This window comes from Abramis brama (genome assembly GCF_963993115.1).
Source record: "Abramis brama genome assembly, chromosome: 18".
Lineage (NCBI taxonomy): Eukaryota > Metazoa > Chordata > Actinopteri > Cypriniformes > Leuciscidae > Abramis > Abramis brama.
Window position 1 is genome coordinate 13,218,952 of NC_139980.1, and position 17,118 is coordinate 13,236,069.

The following is a 17,118-nucleotide window of genomic DNA, read 5'->3' on the forward strand; positions in this document are numbered from 1 at the left end:
AACCTGCTGTCCAGGATCAATAGGCTTACGAGCTATCTCTGAGGAACTAAACATTTGTGTTATTTCTTTGACCGAATTAATAAAGAAATTATTGAATTCAGTTGCTAATTCTTTTGGATTATTTATAAGCTTGCTGTTAACTTTTATTTCCAATCTATCATTATCTATTTTATTTTGCTTTCCAGTTAGTTTATTAATATTTTGCCATATTAGTTTACCGTTGCCATTAGCACTTTTAATAACATCCATGAAGAAATTTGCCTTGGCTTTACGTAAGGTATGAGTTGTTTTATTTCTCATTGAAGTAAATCTTTGCCTATCAGTAGTAAGACCAGATTTTAAGAACACTTTAAGTAATATGTCTCTTTCTTTAATAAGTATTTTGCATTGATTATTAAGCCAGGGTAAATGATTTCCCTTTTTTTTTTTTTTACCTTTTCCTCTTTTTATAAAAGGTTCCATAACATCCGCAATTTTAGCATTAAGCATCTGGGAATTGTTTTCAATATCATTATCAGAAAACAATTCAGACCAATTTACTTCATTTAGAAGAATATTAAGATTTTGATGCAGATGTTTTGGGATAAAATTAAAATGGTTATTACATTTAAATGAGTTAAATCGCTTTTTACTTAATTTTCGGGAGACAAATACAATATTATGGTCAGAAAGCCCGGTAATGAAGTTGTATGTTTTGCCAATCCTCTCAGCATGATTTGTGAATAACAGATCTATTAGAGTTTCTGAGTGGCTTGTTATTCTGGTTGGTGTTTTTATCATTTGTGTTAAATTAAAATAATCAGTAATTTGTTTAAGAGTTGTTCGTTCCCTCTTTACATTCCAATTAATATTAAAATCACCCATTAAAATAATTTCCTTGGTTTTATCACAGTGATTGAGGACAAGTTTAAGTTGTTCATAAAAATCATTTTTCGCTGTGGGCTTTCTATATATACACACTATAACAAAAGACATTGTTGCAGAAAGTGATATGTCAACACCTACACATTCCAATACAACTTCATTTGGCCATTCAATCATTGTGCATTTCAGAGTATTTCTAACATACATTATTACTCCCTCACCCCTCCCGTTTTTTCTGTCCTTTCTAAATACATTATACCCGGGCATATTTACAATAGCCTCAGGGGAAGAATGGGTTAACCACGTCTCTGAAAGTCCTAAAAAGTCAATATTGGAACTGCACAGCAAATGTTCCAGTTGTTCACGTTTTGGTTTCATATTCAAGTGTCCGCCGAATAGTCCCTTTACTTTCGATAACGGATCCCAAACTACCTTTGCCTGATTTAATGTGCGAAAAATTTTATTAGTTCTGTGACGTTTGAAGACTGGATTCCTAATTTGTTTTGTTGGAGGAGTCTGTTGATTAACATTGCAAGAGTCAGCGACAGTTGTTTGTGTTAGCAAAGTCACATGCTCACCAGTGCACGCTCCCGCGTCCATCCTGCAGAGCTGCCTCTCCGGTGATTGCGCCGCCACTCGCACGATCCCCGCCGAGCCCACGGAGTTTCCCAGCCCAACAGAACACTCCACACACGGCGAAACAGCCCGTCCAAGGCCGCCCACTTCCCCGCACACCGCACCACCAGCCAACGACACGCCCGCGCCAAACCAGGAAGAAGCACCGGCAGGGCCATGAGCGCCCAACAGCCCAAGGCATGGGAGCTCCACAGGCCTCAGCCCAGAAGTCGGGAACCCCACAGGGCCCACAGCCCCCAAAGGTGGGTCAAACAGGCGATTTGACAGTGACCAGGTGGTAGTACATTGATGGCCACTATGTGTTGGCTGTGTTATTTCTTCTGTAGTTTCAATGGTGTTGATCAGTGGCATTGGGCCTGGGTTAACTTCAATGTCTCCAGCCAGAAGTAGCACAATCACCAATTGAGTAGCACTCACGTTAATGTTGTTTGATTGAGATCTCGCACACGCCTTAGATGAAATTTTAGGATGAACATTTTTGAGGAATTTGGAATATAGAAGATGATAGCTCTTGCCGTTTTGCGTGTACATGCAATTTTGGTTCTCTTGCAGACCGAGGTGCTTGACAGACACAATTAGAAGTGTAACAATATACAAAATTGTTATCCAGTTCTGTAAAAAGCGCTCAGATGGCTGCATTAGATAGTCCGGAGATTTTAGAAAAGAGCGCACAGCTCCTGCCAAACTGTGCTTGCTCCTAGCCGCCATCTTGGACAAGCTTATGAAGACTTGTAGAAGCAAGCTAAAATGGCATGGTAGCTTTAACGAATGCGTTTTCATGTTGCATTTGCTTTTGTTAACACTATCAGTTTAGGTTTAGGGTATGGGTTCAGTGTAGGTGGTATGTTCTTTTCAAACACGATAGTGCATTAACCTTTTAGCTACACTCACTGGACACTGAATTTCAGAACTGTCGTGATAGTACAACAACCAAAGTAATGAAAGGTTGCCAGATTCACATTCATCACTTTCATATAAAACTGGACGCAGGACTACTGGACTGGACTTTTAGCGGCAATGTAATATCATTTTAGAGAAATGTTGCCACAGGCATGTTTTTCCAAAGAGCCTGGGTTGCTTTTGGCGGATCTTATCTCCCCTTTTTCCCAACATCAACTAACTAAACTGCAAAGCACATGACTCTTAAGTTTCAAGGCTCAGAAAAAAAATATCACAGGAGTATTCTGGCATAAATGCTTCAGACTACAAAAGAACAAAGCGCTTAAAGATACCGATCAATGACCTGGGTGCTTGAGAATCTTGTTCTGTTTAATTGTGGACAACATTTGATATTGTTGAAGTCCATGCATACGTGTTTCCGGTTGTGTATGCAGGCTGCATTCTAGATAAAGCCGCCCCGCTTACACTTGTCCTTTTAAATAAGCCTCTGGTGGACTTATCGTTCAGTCGAGTCCGTCTCCTAATTCCTTTCCTGAGAAAATAAAACGGTCCACAATTCAGCATCTTCCTTAATCCCTTCTGAAGGTCCACATAACAAAGTGAGGTATGTCTTCCTATATGGTATGGTACTGCGTAGTTAGAAAGATCAGAGGGTTACTCTCAAATAGGCAGGTACAAGGACAAGTCGTGTGTGTCTGTGTGAGTGTAAAGCAAGATGAATGGTCAGATAATAATAAGAGGGCCCAGGTAATAGTCCCATTGGACTCATGACTCCCCATGACGTTCTAAAGCCGCAAGCACTGTAACCATGGGGACAAGCTCTGTACTCGACAGCAAAACTTCTGCTTCTCATCACTGAAGCCCTCCTGCCTGCCCTAGTCGCCCCTTTTCTACTTGTCCTCAAAAAGCTGTCAATAAATCCCCCATTTCTCCTGTGGAAGTGCACACCTCTACTCCCACTGCATCCTCTCCACTTGAGGAGATGAGTGTCCTGCTATGCACTGCAGGAACCTAATATCAGTGTTCTCTCTTCTTCTTCTTGCAGGCTTTTGCTCTCTACTGAACATCATTTTCTGTCTGGAGTACAAAAGTGATTATCCTTGGCTGAATGGCTGGTTATGAGGGAGAGAGTGTGGCGAGATATAGGAAGGAGGAGGAAGAGGACCGGGAGGTTAAGAGCTACTTCCCTTGCTTTCTACCGTGTCTCTGCTGTTACGTCCAATCAATGAGTACATTAAAGATGTCTACAGGGGCGGAGATAACCTAGTTGCCAATTGAAAGGTAATAGGTTTGAATCCCAGGGCTTTCCAGGTAAGAACGTGAGTCAGCAAATGAAGAATTTGCATTCAGGTATGACGTTCATTCTATTCATTTTTAAAAGCAGATTTATCAATTTCTTTAGGCTAATTTTTTTTAATATATATATGTATATAGACATACACACACACACACACATTTTTTGAAACATTTTTTAGGAATTAGGTCAAATTTCTATGAAATTCCCCCTTGCCTAACCAGTTTAGAACTGTTCTATTCCAAAGAGCTGTTAAGTAAGTTATCGAGTCGGATCAGTTCGATTTGTGAACAAATTTTGTAAACTGGATAAACATATTTGTTGAAAAGATTTGACTTAAAATAATAATTTGTTTATGAATCTGATATTGCCACTTCTCTGCTAAAAACATCAAGAAGAACAATAAAATCAACATTTTCAGTGAACTTCAGAAAACTTATAGTACACAATTACCACTTTTATGGTACTTTTTTCTCTTTCACTTTCACAACATTGAAATAAGTGGCCATGCATGGATATTCTTCAAAAACTCACTTTTTGTGTGCTCTACATTAGATAAGAACAAAAGATAAAACCTTTTGGATATTTTTTCTAACTAATCTTTTAAAACATAAAAGTATAAGAATTCATTCAAAAAGGAAACCAGATGACAATGAAAGATACACAAAGGTAAGAACTTAAAATTCTTTAAACTTTAAACTGTCAGACTGTGATAACCTGCCCTATTGGTGAAGACTAAAGGCAAAAAGTCTTTATCCCATAAGTCCTTTGACCTTTGGATAAGGCAGCTCGTAGTTTGGGGCATATTAGATATGCATTTATATATGGAGTCGAGTTTGAACACCACAAAAATACTTTTCAAATGAATTCTAAAATGATTAGGAAGACATTGAAGGGACTAACAAAACAAAGTGTAAAGTGAACTCTCCTAGTCTTCCTTCTGGCATTCATGCAGCATTATAGAAGTCTAGTAATAAAGGCATTCATCAATATCTCTGTCTACTTGAGAGAGAAATGATTGCAATTTAACAATGTTTCTTAGATACATTAACACAGCTGTATAAATGTGTGTGCTGGGTATTTCTAGCTTGTTTTATTCTTTAAGACAAATGCCCTTTTCAGACTGCCAAGTGTGTATTTGGTAGGTGATGGATGGACACTTGTCTCGCTCCCAGGTTTAGATCAGATAATGACTTCAGTTGTGTTCTGCATGGCCTGTCTCCCTGATGGATAATAGCGTAATTAAAAAGCATTAGCGCTAGCGGGTGGCATAAATGTTGCGATAATGACTGCGGTGAAGGTAGGGCATGCGGTAGAGCTTCTCAACCTGCAATGATTCTTTAATGATCATTTTAATGTTGTCCACACAAATATTTCTCCTCGCAGCCAGATGCTAACATGCTATGCTAATGTCGGGTTAAGGCCCTTAAAGTCTTTGTTTTCATTTATAGTGGAATGAATTGATCCCAGCTTATTCAGTCTAATTAAACAGTTTTCTGTTTGGAGGTCTTTTTATTTTATATTTTCATCAACAGAACTTGCAGCGTGGTTATTATCCACAGTTATTAAAGCTGGATAATTCTTGCAGAAATTAAAAATCTGTCATTGTTTACTCACCCTTATGTTGTTGCAACCCTTTTCTTTTATGGAAAACCACAAGTTTAGCAGAATATCCAAGCTGTCACACAATGAAAGTGGATGAGGATCATGGGCTGTAAAACTCACAAAAGAACAAAAAAGCACCATAAATACAGACCCTTTCCAAAAAATTAGAATATCATGGAAAAGTTTATTTATTTCCATAATTCCATTCAAAACGTTAAACTTATAGATTCAGGGCCCACAACTTAAACGATTTCAAGTATTTAGTTGTTTATTTGTACATAATTTGGGCTTCCAGCTCATAAAACCCACGAAAACAGGATTTCAAAAAATTAGAATATTACATGAAATCACACAGTAATTACACAGTGATACCATGGTCATTGAACCAGGTTTTGGTTATTTTGGCAGTGTGGGCAGGTGCAAATCCTGCTGGAAAATGAAGTCAGCATCTCCATAAAGCTTGACTGCTGAAGGAAGCATGAAGTGCTCTGAAAATGTCCTGGTAGACGGCTGCGTTGAGTGGACAGCACAGTGGACCAACACCAGCCGATGACATGGCTCCCCAAACCAACACAGACTGTGGAAACTTCACACTGGACTTCAAGCATCTTGGATTGTGTGCCTCTCTATTCTTCCTCCAGACTCTGGGACCTTGGTTTCCAAATGAGATGCAAAATTTGCTCTCATCAGAAAAGAGGACTTTGGTCCACTGTGCTTTATTAAATCCAGAGTCAACGCAGCCGTCTACCAGGACATTTTCAGAGCACTTCATGCTTCCTTCAGCAGACAAGTTTTATGGAGATGCTTCCTTCATTTTCCAGCAGGATTTGCACCTGCCCACACTGCCAAAATAACCAAAACCTGGTTCAATGACTATGGTATCACTGTGTAATTACTGTGTGATTTCATGTAATATTCTAATTTTTTGAAATCCTGTTTTCGTGGGTTTTATGAGCTGGAAGCCCAAATTATGTACAAATAAACAACTAAATACTTGAAATCGTTTAAGCTGTGGGCCCTGAATCTATAATCTATGTAAGTTTAACGTTTTGAATGGAATTATGGAAATAAATAAACTTTTCCATGATATTCAATTTTTTTTGGAAAGGGTCTGTATTTAATACCACTCATATAGCCTACTATTTTCTAAGTTCAGATGATATTTGAACTTATCATTCTTTGAAAATCGTGATTTGAAAGTTTTGCTAAACTAATGATTATTTTGATCAAAAAATTTGTCGATTATTTATTCGATTAGTCCGATGGACCGACAGAGCAAAATTGAAATCCTTATTTATGGATAATCTTTTAATCCAGTGAGCTGTTAATTAAGCCATTGTGTCGAATTGAGATTGAATTAAACTCAAGAACTGAATCAGACTGATTTGTGAAGAAATCATTTGGACCAATTTTGTCAAATTTCCAGATAAGTTTTGTTCTTGGAAATGCATTATTTACTATTGTAATATTGTGTCAGGCAGATATTTGTGCAACCAAAGGAAAAGTGGTACAGTTGTAGGAGGAGAATGAGTCTGTGCAAGTTACCTGCTGACATTTTAAAATACTCTAGGCTTATTAATGCTTTATTCCTTTAATGCTTTATAGAATACTCTGAGTGAAATACATGGATGCTTACTTTTTGACGTCACTACTGGGGAATAGCCTGTCTTGTAAATACGGTTTACTTGCATTGAACCGATAAATGGGGTCAATTCAATAAACTGATTTTTGGTAGTTATTAGTGTATTGGTGAGCATTGTAAACTTTCACTGTATGAAAAATAGCAACTTGGAAATTCTACAAAAAACTCCCTTTGTGTTCTACTGAAACAAAAATGGTCATGCAGGTTTCAAAAGACATGAGGGTGTGTAATGTCAGAATTTTCGTATTTGGGGAAAAAAAAGAAAAAAAGAAAAAGAGAGACCCAAAAATATCAGATTATTGGCAAGAAGTGTATTTATAAGAGATTATCAGTATCCAATCAGCACAAACAGAGCCATACTCATGAGTGAACACATCACAAGTTTTCCTGCATGGATGTTTCCGCTCCATGTGTCAGTGACCCTAACATATTCTAAGTGGAGCAAAACACACCAGATATAGGCTAAACACGTATTCACAGAACTATGACAGGGGAGCCACTGATAGGAGAAGCTACATTGCATTGGATTTGTCATGTAACCCATAAAGCCCATGAGACCTCATTCTCCGGGTGAAAAAGCTTTAACCTGGAATTCCCAGACATTTCTAAACCCTCTTCCTGCCGCCCTCCATCCCACCTCATCCCTACTCTACCACCCCGGCTCATCTTATCTAGCTGTTGCACACTCGTCTGCTTTCGAGGATGGGCGCTAGGATGGCAGTATCCAGCGAAAGGGATTTATTTGGATTCATTATGTCTGTGTACGGCAGGGCCGAGCTGCGCCTGTGGAATCTCACGATAACAAATATTAGATAGTTCACAACAAAGACTTGCAATTCTTGCAGGGTGAAAAAGAGAGAGTGAGAGAGAAAAAGAGAAAGAAGAATGATAAAGGCAAGCGGGGGTCATCCATTTCTTCAGCTTCGGCGCGCACACATGCGCAATAAGAACCATCAGGGCTCTCGTTAGTATGGGCTAAATCTGCCCATCTGTCTCATTCAGAGAGGATTTGGTTTGACAGTGAAGTGTGGCTGTACTCTACCCTGTGCTGTTAAATAAAACAGCAGGTGAAAGTTAAACCTGTCAGCCCATCTTTACAGCCTCAATGACAACTTACTCACTTTTGCCTCCCTCATTGGTAAAGCTCAACCATAGACAGCAATCTCATATCTTACATTTACACAGAAAACACACACATAGATGTAGAGCGTGTCCTACAGTCTAAGCATTTACTATTTTCTAATGTCTCGGACAAGATCAGAAGGCTACGTTCGCTCTTGAGCCAGCGTTGCAGCAAGACAAGGGAAATAATCACAGAAGACAGGTTTATTGTTGAAAAGGTAAGTATTTTTTTCTCAGATCAGTTTCCTCGCTAGAGAAGCGTTCAGTTTTTCCGCTTGCAAATTCCGCCATGTAAATGCGGCGAAAAATTTTCCCGTCGTTAAACTAGCAAAAGTGGATTCGGACACGCCCTAAGTGCACTTGCGCTTTAGACCATGCGCTTAGATCGTTAAAATAGGGCCCAAGTGATTTTTTGTAGGTACAATTCTAGGTCCATCAGCTAGTCCAGCATCAAACCAGTGCTGACCATCATGTTTAAACCAACATTAAAATTCTCCATGGAAGATGTCCCATTTATTTATTGTTCTTAGTGTAGGGACTCCTAAAATAAATATGCCTTTTGTTTTGAAGTATTTTAAAATATTGAAATTTGTGCTTTTCATTTTTTTTGTTTTCAAATTTCAATATCATTTCAATGTGATATAACTCAATGTTTTTGTTTCATATCCAATGAGATAGCATTGAATGTAAATGTACTATTGCTGGCCAGTGATTTTTGAGCATGATTAGTTTGCATCATAACGTGAGTTACGTGAAGGGGGAGGAGCATCGCACATGGCATGAGAAGACGGTAATTTGACTGCTTGTGTTAGAAGTGTGTCATTTTGGAGACTTCATATATTCTGTGTAATATAAGGCCCAAAGTGTAGAGAAACGACATGTGGTTTATTTTGTTTTGCTATTTGAAGTGTTTTTTTATTTCTGTTATCTTCTTCGTGATCTTTGAGTCATGGCGCTGAGTCAAGACGTGCGTGATGAGGGCTTAACAGATAAGCTGTGTCTGAAACCGTTCACTCATTCACTAATCCCTGCATAGTGAATGGCAGTTGAGTGCACTACATCAGCAAAGAGTGAACGAAAATGAGTGAGCGAATTCGGACGCTGACATAATTATCACGCGCCAGAGAGCTCGGACAATTTCGTCATAAACATTACCTACCCATCTTTAATATTTCATTTTTTGGCTGTATGAATTGTATGTAACAATTGTATGTATGTATTTTTCACGTTTATTGCGTTATTTGATAAAAAAAAAAGATAATAAAAACACTTATCATATTTATTTACTTTTTACATTTATATGTGAAAATAAAAGAGATCAAAACACTACACAGCACATTTGTTTATTCAAATATAGATATAACGGTATATATATAAATAAATAACCAGGCATCTGGTCTTATAAATGATTGTTTTCTATCTCGCGTGCGCCGTTGCCATGGTGACATTTTTGTTTATTTTTCATTCGCGCTCTATCGCCTTATCGTGTTGGATTGTGGGAAATAGTGTCTCAGCAAGTGTACATCGGATGTACACTCAAATTCAGAGAGGATTGTGGGTAAAAGTAGTGAACGAATGTAGGGAATGATGTCGTTCACTCAGAATTCGGACACCACTACAAAATGGCCGACACCCTAAATAGTGCACTATATAGTGGATAGGGAGCGATTTCAGACACAGCTCTAGTGACATTCAAATTCATGGTCAATAACTGTGTCGAAGTTATTGGACGTTCGTGGTGGACTTCGGAATTCTTCCGGGACTGGAAAGATTGTGTGGTTCGTCGTCGTGGGACGTGGATCAACTGCATTCATCGCGTATCGGGACTGCTCGTGTGAAACTGTTCGTATCGCAAGTGACTTCCCCATTGCTTCTTCCGTCGGATGGATGTAAGTGAACTCATTTTCGGGACTGTTGAATGTGCGGGAGTACATTGAATTCGTCAGCTGTAAATGTGCACCAACGAACTGGGCCCCAACGATAACGAATGACCGACCGTATATTTGACTGCATCACGGACTCGTGTATATTTGACTGCATCACTGACTCATCATAACAACACTCGGTTACTAACGTAACCTCGCGTGCCTATTGGCTGCTCTGCGGCAACTGCTGCAACCTATCAGTGCGTCAGACATGGCGTCAGCGCCAATGAGAGGCTCGCCTCGCGCTGTCGTCATGGCCCGCCAAAATGGGTGTGGCCTCAGCCTATAAAAACCCATCGCCCAGGTTGCACAATGATTTCAGTCGACTGGAAGCGAAACCAAAGTACAGCACAAGCACGGCAGGCTACGCAACACTCGTTCCCTCTCTAGAAAGAACCGGGGTTACGTTAGTAACCGAGTGTCGTTCTCTTACGAGAGTACTCTTGTGTTACGCTATGAGAACCCTATGTAAAGCGCCGTGCGTGCTGAGTTTCTAACACTTATGTCCCAAGGGCAATAGCCCGGGGCTCATATATAAGTGAAGTGATCGCAACGGCAGAACAGGGCGGGACGATTCGGTGTTATGAGATAGGTGCATACACATATATATACAGTTAATATAGCATAATCAGACTGAGAACAGTCTGGCCTGTAAGGCAGGTACTTCCAGGTTATAGAACCTTACGAATGTAGACAACGAGGCCCAGCCTGCTGCCATACAAATGTCATGAAGTGAGACCCCACTTGTCCATGCCCACGACGAGGCCATGCCTCTGGTCGAGTGGGCTCTAACCCCCAAGGGGCAATCCAGGCCCTTGGACGCATAAGCTGATGCGATAGGGGAATAACTTGCGCTCTTACGGAGTCGCAAGCACCTTCGGGACGTAACCATGCCTTGGTTTGAGGATGACCTTAGAGTCATTAGGCCCAAATTCCAGGCACGTAGCGCTCACTGAGAGCGCGTGCAGGTCGCCCAGTGGCTAGTGCCAGCAGAAAAGCGGTCTTGAAGGACAGGTACTTTAGCTCCACCGCATGTAATGGTTTTGAATGGTCTACCTTTCATGGCCACTAGGACCGTGGAAAGGTCCCAAGCTGGAACCGAGGGTGGCCGAGGAGGGTTCAGCCTCCTAGCACCCCTGAGGAAACGGATTATGAGGTCATTCTTTCCCAGCGACTGGCCATTCACAGGCTTCGTAAAAGCCGCTATAGATGCCACATACACCATGAGCGTGGATGGGGTTCTCCCGTTATCCAACATCTCTTGTAGGAAAGAAAGCACCGCCGTTACCTCACAATCTAGCGGGTTTAGTTCATGAGCTGAGCACCATTCAGCGAACACTGACCATTTAGACGCATAGAGCCGTCTAGTAGACGGAGCTCTAGCCTGTGTGATCGTGTTCAGCACTCCCTCTGGGAGGTGAAATGGTGATAGTTGATCGCCCACACATGTAGGGCCCACAGTTCGGGGTACGGGTGCCAAACTGCGCCCTGGGCCTGGGACAACAGGTCCTTCCTCAGCGGAATCGGCCATGGAGCTGTGTTCCCCAGTTCTATCAGTTCTGGGAACCAAACTTGATTCTCCCACAGCGGGGCTATCAGGAGTATCGAGCATTTGCTCTCCCTGATTCGCTTGATTACCTGTGGTAACAAGGCGATCGGGGGAAATGCATAGAGAGGGCGCCTGGGCCAGTTTAGGGCCAGCGCATCCCTTTCTTTTGAAAAGAACATTGGGCAGTGAGCGTTGGTTTGCGACGCGAACAGGTCTACCTCTGCTCTGCCGAAAATGTCCCAGATATTTTGCACCGACATGGGATGCAGAGACCACTCCCCTGGGGAGAGTTTGGCCCTGGATAGCATATCTGGGCCTACGTTCAGGACGCCCGGCACATGGGCCGCTTTCAGCGAGCACAAGTTGTGCTGGCCCCATATGAGGAGGCGTCTTGCTATTGCAAGAAGGTTCCGGGACCTGAGGCCGCCCTGGCGATTTATGTAGGACACCACCGACGTGTTGTCCGTTCTGACCAGAACGTGGTTCCTTAACGTGGGGAGGAAAAACTGAAGGCCATTTTCGACCGCTTTCATCTCTAGACAGTTTATGTGTAGACGCTTCTCTGCGTCTGACCACAAGCCCATGGAAGGTCTCCCTTCGTAAAGGGCGCCCCAACCCATGTTGGAAGCATCTGTCAAGACTACTTTGATTTGTGAGGCGGCACCCAGGTTCACGCCGGTCTGGTACCAGCCGGTTCTCATCCACGGTTTCAGAGCTGCTGCGCATGTCTGATTCACCGTGAGACGAAGCAAACTGTCCAAAATGTCCATGCACTGGTACACGCCGTTTCAGCCACAGCTGAAAGGGGCGCATATGTAGCAGACCCAGTCGCAGCACCGTCGAGGCTGAGGCCATGAGACCCATCATCCTCTGAAACATTCTGAGGGGAAGATTCTTCCCTACAGTGAATGTCGCTGCAAAGCGCTGGATCGCTGCCACGCGTTCTCGCGTCAGGCGCGCCACCATAGACCTGGAGTCCAAATCTATCCCCAGAAAGGATATTTCCTGGCTGGGGGATAGAATACTCTTGGCCCAGTTGACTCTGAGACCCAACTGTTCCAGATGGGCCAGCAGTAATGCTTTGTGTAACACCAGTTCCTCCTTCGACTGGGCTATAATTAGCTAGTCGTCCAGATAGTTCAGGACTCTCACGCCCCGTTGTCTGAGGGGCGCGAGCGCTGCGCCCATGCACTTCGTAAATGTACGAGGTGCTAAAGACAGGCCAGAGGGAAGGACGGTGTACTGATAAGCCCGGCCCTCGAAGGCAAATCTCAAGAATGGCCTGTGACGGGCTGCTATTTGGATCTGAAAATAGGCGTCTTTCAGATCCACTGATATAAACCAGTCCCCCGGTCAAATTCGAGCGAGGATTTGTCTGGTTGTGATCATTTTGAATGAGCGTATAGCGCTTTGTTCAAACGTCTGAGATCTAGTATAGGGCGGAGCCCGCCATCCTTCTTTGGTACTAAGTAGTAACGGCTGTAAATCCCCGACTTGCTCTCGGCCAAGGGGACGTTTTCCACCGCCCTTTTTTTTTTTTTTTTTTTTTTTAGCAAATTCGCTATCTCGGTGCGAAGTAGGTGTGCTACTTCCTGATTCACAGAGGTTTCGACCCGGGTTGTGAAGCGCGGCGGTCTGCGAGCGAATTGTAGCGAGTATCCCTGTTTCACTGTCTTTAGCACCCAATTTGAACCCCCTGGGATCAATTCCCATGCTTTCGCATGAATTGACAGGGGTAGAATGCAGTCTGGGCTCCGGTCGCTCATATTCGGGGACCCGGAGACCCCGCCGTGATGATATAGTTCGTTCACCATGTTCATCTCGCATGAGGCAGACAGTACTTTGTGCGATGGCTCTGTGACTGGCACCCCGGTCATAGAGACGGGAAGATGTTGTATTACAGACACAGCTGTGTGGGCTCGCGGCGCGAGGCACGGAGAGCTTTTCACAAAGTGTGTGCGCTGAGAGGCAGACACGTGACCTGCACTTGAAACACTGCCAGCTTGAGCTGGGTTCATACGCTGAAGCGTTATGTGTGTGCGTAGCGCAGATACAGTCGTTTTCATGAGCAGGGTTGATCGCTGTACAGCAGGCACATCTCCTACACTTAAAATAACTGATATGGACCCTGTGGTGGTGTGAGACACTGCGTGGGTAGTGCTTGTGTGTAGTGGTGAACACTGGGTAGTGGGCACTTTTCCTACACTTAGCGGTCGAGCGGCCTGAGCCAGCTTTATTGTTTTCGGCCCTGGATGAGTGTGACACACAGAGAGGGTAGTGTTTGTGTGCAGGGGTGGGCACTGGGCAGTGGGCACCTTTCCTACATTCAAAACACCTTTGGCCTGAGCTGGAATATGACCAGACATAATGCACTTTTGAGATTTATGTGGGTCGCCGTGAGAACGGGCTTTGTGTGCAGGCGAGCGAGTTGAGGAACTGACTCGTTGGCTGCTGAATACACTCTTCGAATCGCCTCTGAGAGAGCGGTCGTGCCGAGTTCGATGGCGGTCCGGCCACAGCGGGTCTCTGGCGCGAAAGCCTAGATTTCGCCACAGGGGGGAAATGACGTAAGCTTTCAGTTAGTGTGAGCAGATAAGAGAGCGTCATGTGAATCACGCAGAGGGCATCGGCGTGGGCTCATATGTTTAAAAACGCTCATAATACTCGAACCCTGCCATATGAACGGGAGGGCGCGAGAGGCGGGCTCACTTTCTGTACGTAAGAAAGCTGGCCGTGAGCTCAAAGGAGAGCAACATAATTTATCTGCCGCCAGAGCCGGGAATTGAACACGGGTCTCTGACGCGAAAGCCTTAGATGTCGCCACTGAGCCACAGGGGGAAATGACATAAGCTTTCAGTTAGCGTGAGCATATAAGAGAGCATCATGCGAGTCACGCGGGGTAGCACCGGCGTGGGCTCATATGTTTAAAAAACGCTCATAATGCTCGAGCCCCGCCATATGAACGGGAGGGCGCGAGGGGCGGGTTCACTTTCTGTATGTAAGAAAGCTGGCCACAAGCTCAGCATATTTTTTTTTTTTTTGTCTGCCGCCAAAGCCGGGATTCGAACACGAGTCTCTGGCCCAAAAGCCTTAGATTTCGCCACTGAGCCACAGGGGGAAATGACATAAGCTTTCAGTTAGCTTGAGCATATAAAAGAGCGTCATGCGAGTCACGCGGGGAGCACCGGCTTGGGCTCATATGTTTAAAACGCTCATAATGTTCGAGCCCTGCCATATGAACGGGAGGGCGCGAGGGGCGGGTTCGCTTTCTGTACGTAAGAAAGCTGGCCGCGAGCTCACGATGCACGCGGGGTGCACTTGGAACGAGGCATTTGAATCAACGCCACATTTTCAGGCGGACTCGGGAAAACAAAGCCTGTCGAGCCCGCAGGGTCGAGAGAGGCAATGCTTCGCACTCACGGCAGCCGCCGTTAGAGAGCGCGTGGTCCGCATGGTCCTGGCCCAGGTGGGAAGCGCACAGCACGTGGCGGTCCCCATCGCTGAGGATGGCTCTGCACGAGCCGCAGAACGTGGAAGGAATTTAGAAATGCCTGGCTCTTTTAGAGAGAAAAGGTGTGTGTCGCAGCGGCGAACACACACGGAGCAGTGTTTAAAGGATATAGGCGCCGGATAGCGTAGCAGGTACGGCGAGTGAAGGCGGCGAATATCCAGCCGGCGTCCTCAAAACTCTAGCTCGTCCCGCTGAATGCTGTTCGACAGCGCGGCTTCTTCTCTCAGAGATCCAGCAAAGTGTAGTCACTCGCTGAAAGGAGACGAAATCATTGTGCAACCTGGGCGATGGATTTTTATAGGCTGAAGCCACACCCATATTGGCGGGCCATGACTACAGCGCGAGGCGAGCCTCTCATTGGCGCTGACGTCATGTCTGACGCACTGATAGGTTGCAGCAGTTGCCGCAGAGCAGCCAATAGGCGCGCGAGCTGTCTCGCCTAGGTCTGCCTGCTGCAGAAAATGCGTTTTACATTCTAAAAATTAAGGATAATTTTTTGCTTCAGTATTTTCCCGTAGCATAAGCTAAACTTACGCAACAACTAATTTGCATACTGAAAGGAAAAAAAACTTATGTTGTGAATCGTGATTTTTTTTCAAGTGTTTAATTGTTTTAAAAGAAATATTGTTTTATTTTCCTTATTGCTCTACATGTTTCAGGAGAAAAGTGTTTAGCCTATATCTAACAGGGTTTTGAATTTGTCAACTTGTATGCTGATTGAGGACGGTGTTTTAAAGCAGAAAAGGAAAAAGGTAAAAATGCAAGTGTAAAAAAAACAAACATAAGAGAGACAAGGAACAGTTCAGAGACTGAACAGGTGATTTGTACATTTTATTTAACAAAAAATAAAATGTACAAAAAAAAACGTAATTAACACACTATAAAAAAAAGTAATTTACACACTATTGTTATAAGTGTTTATCTATCTTCATATAAAAAAAGGTGGTTCCTTGTTTGTTTTTTTTCCTTTTAAAGGGGGTTATTACATTAATGTAAAATAAATATATATATATATATATATATATATATATATATATTTTTTTTTTTTTTTTCTCAACATATTATGGTATTTCTTTAGAGTTTGGCAAGTTAATTCATTTAACAAGGTACTGATTTCTAGGAAACTATAAATAAGAATTGTTTAATTTATTATTTTAGTAAAAGTATTGTGTAATTGGTACAGGGAAAAAGATACTTTACGTTAATTTTCATTTAAAGAAAAATACCGGCCAAATTCACCATTCAACTGCCGGGAATCCAGGTTCTTTTTCTTATTTGGGAAACATTAAAATTAACCCCTAGGGTTAAGAAAAGGGTTACATTAGTGTAAGCTAATAATAATTGCTACTGTACATACAGCACTGAACGTAACCTTTTGGCATTTTAGATGTGGAATCAAATATTGTGAGCCTTTATGAAGCTTTTTCTGATCAAGGACAAGTTTTTTAGGGGTTTCAATTTTCAGAAATGTAGTCCTCACAATAATTTGCAAAAGCACTCTAATTAGTCATTTAGTTGACAGTTATTTCAAAGTGATTTACAGTGCACTTATTACAATGACATTTCCCCTGGAGCAAGGTGAGGTGAAGTGTTTTGATCAAGGACACAATGGTCAAACTACATGAATCAAGCCTTGAGGGGTTTGAACCTTCAGCCTTGAAGATTTCAGCCACTAGACTACAGTATGCACCTCAACATTCAAGGAGGAATACAAGAATAAATGGTTCAGCGTCATGTTTGTTAGTTGTTTCCCACTCAAGGTAATATGCAATTTCTTGCACTGACACATTGATTAGAACGATCCAGACTATTATAATATCCAGATGGATCTTTTACTCTGCCTATTTTCAGTGGCTGCATGAAAACACAGCGCTTCCTGTCCTACACGTCACTGCGTTCTGTTGAACTAATGCTGCGTTCCATTTACCTCAGAAGCTGGCAATCACGAGTTGACCCCATTCCAGTAAACAGGTCAGAAAACTAAGTTGGACGCAGTCAGGCAAACCTTTGTTTTGCTTGCTCTTTTGGAATACAAACATATTAAATAGCAGTATTTTGCACCGATAATGC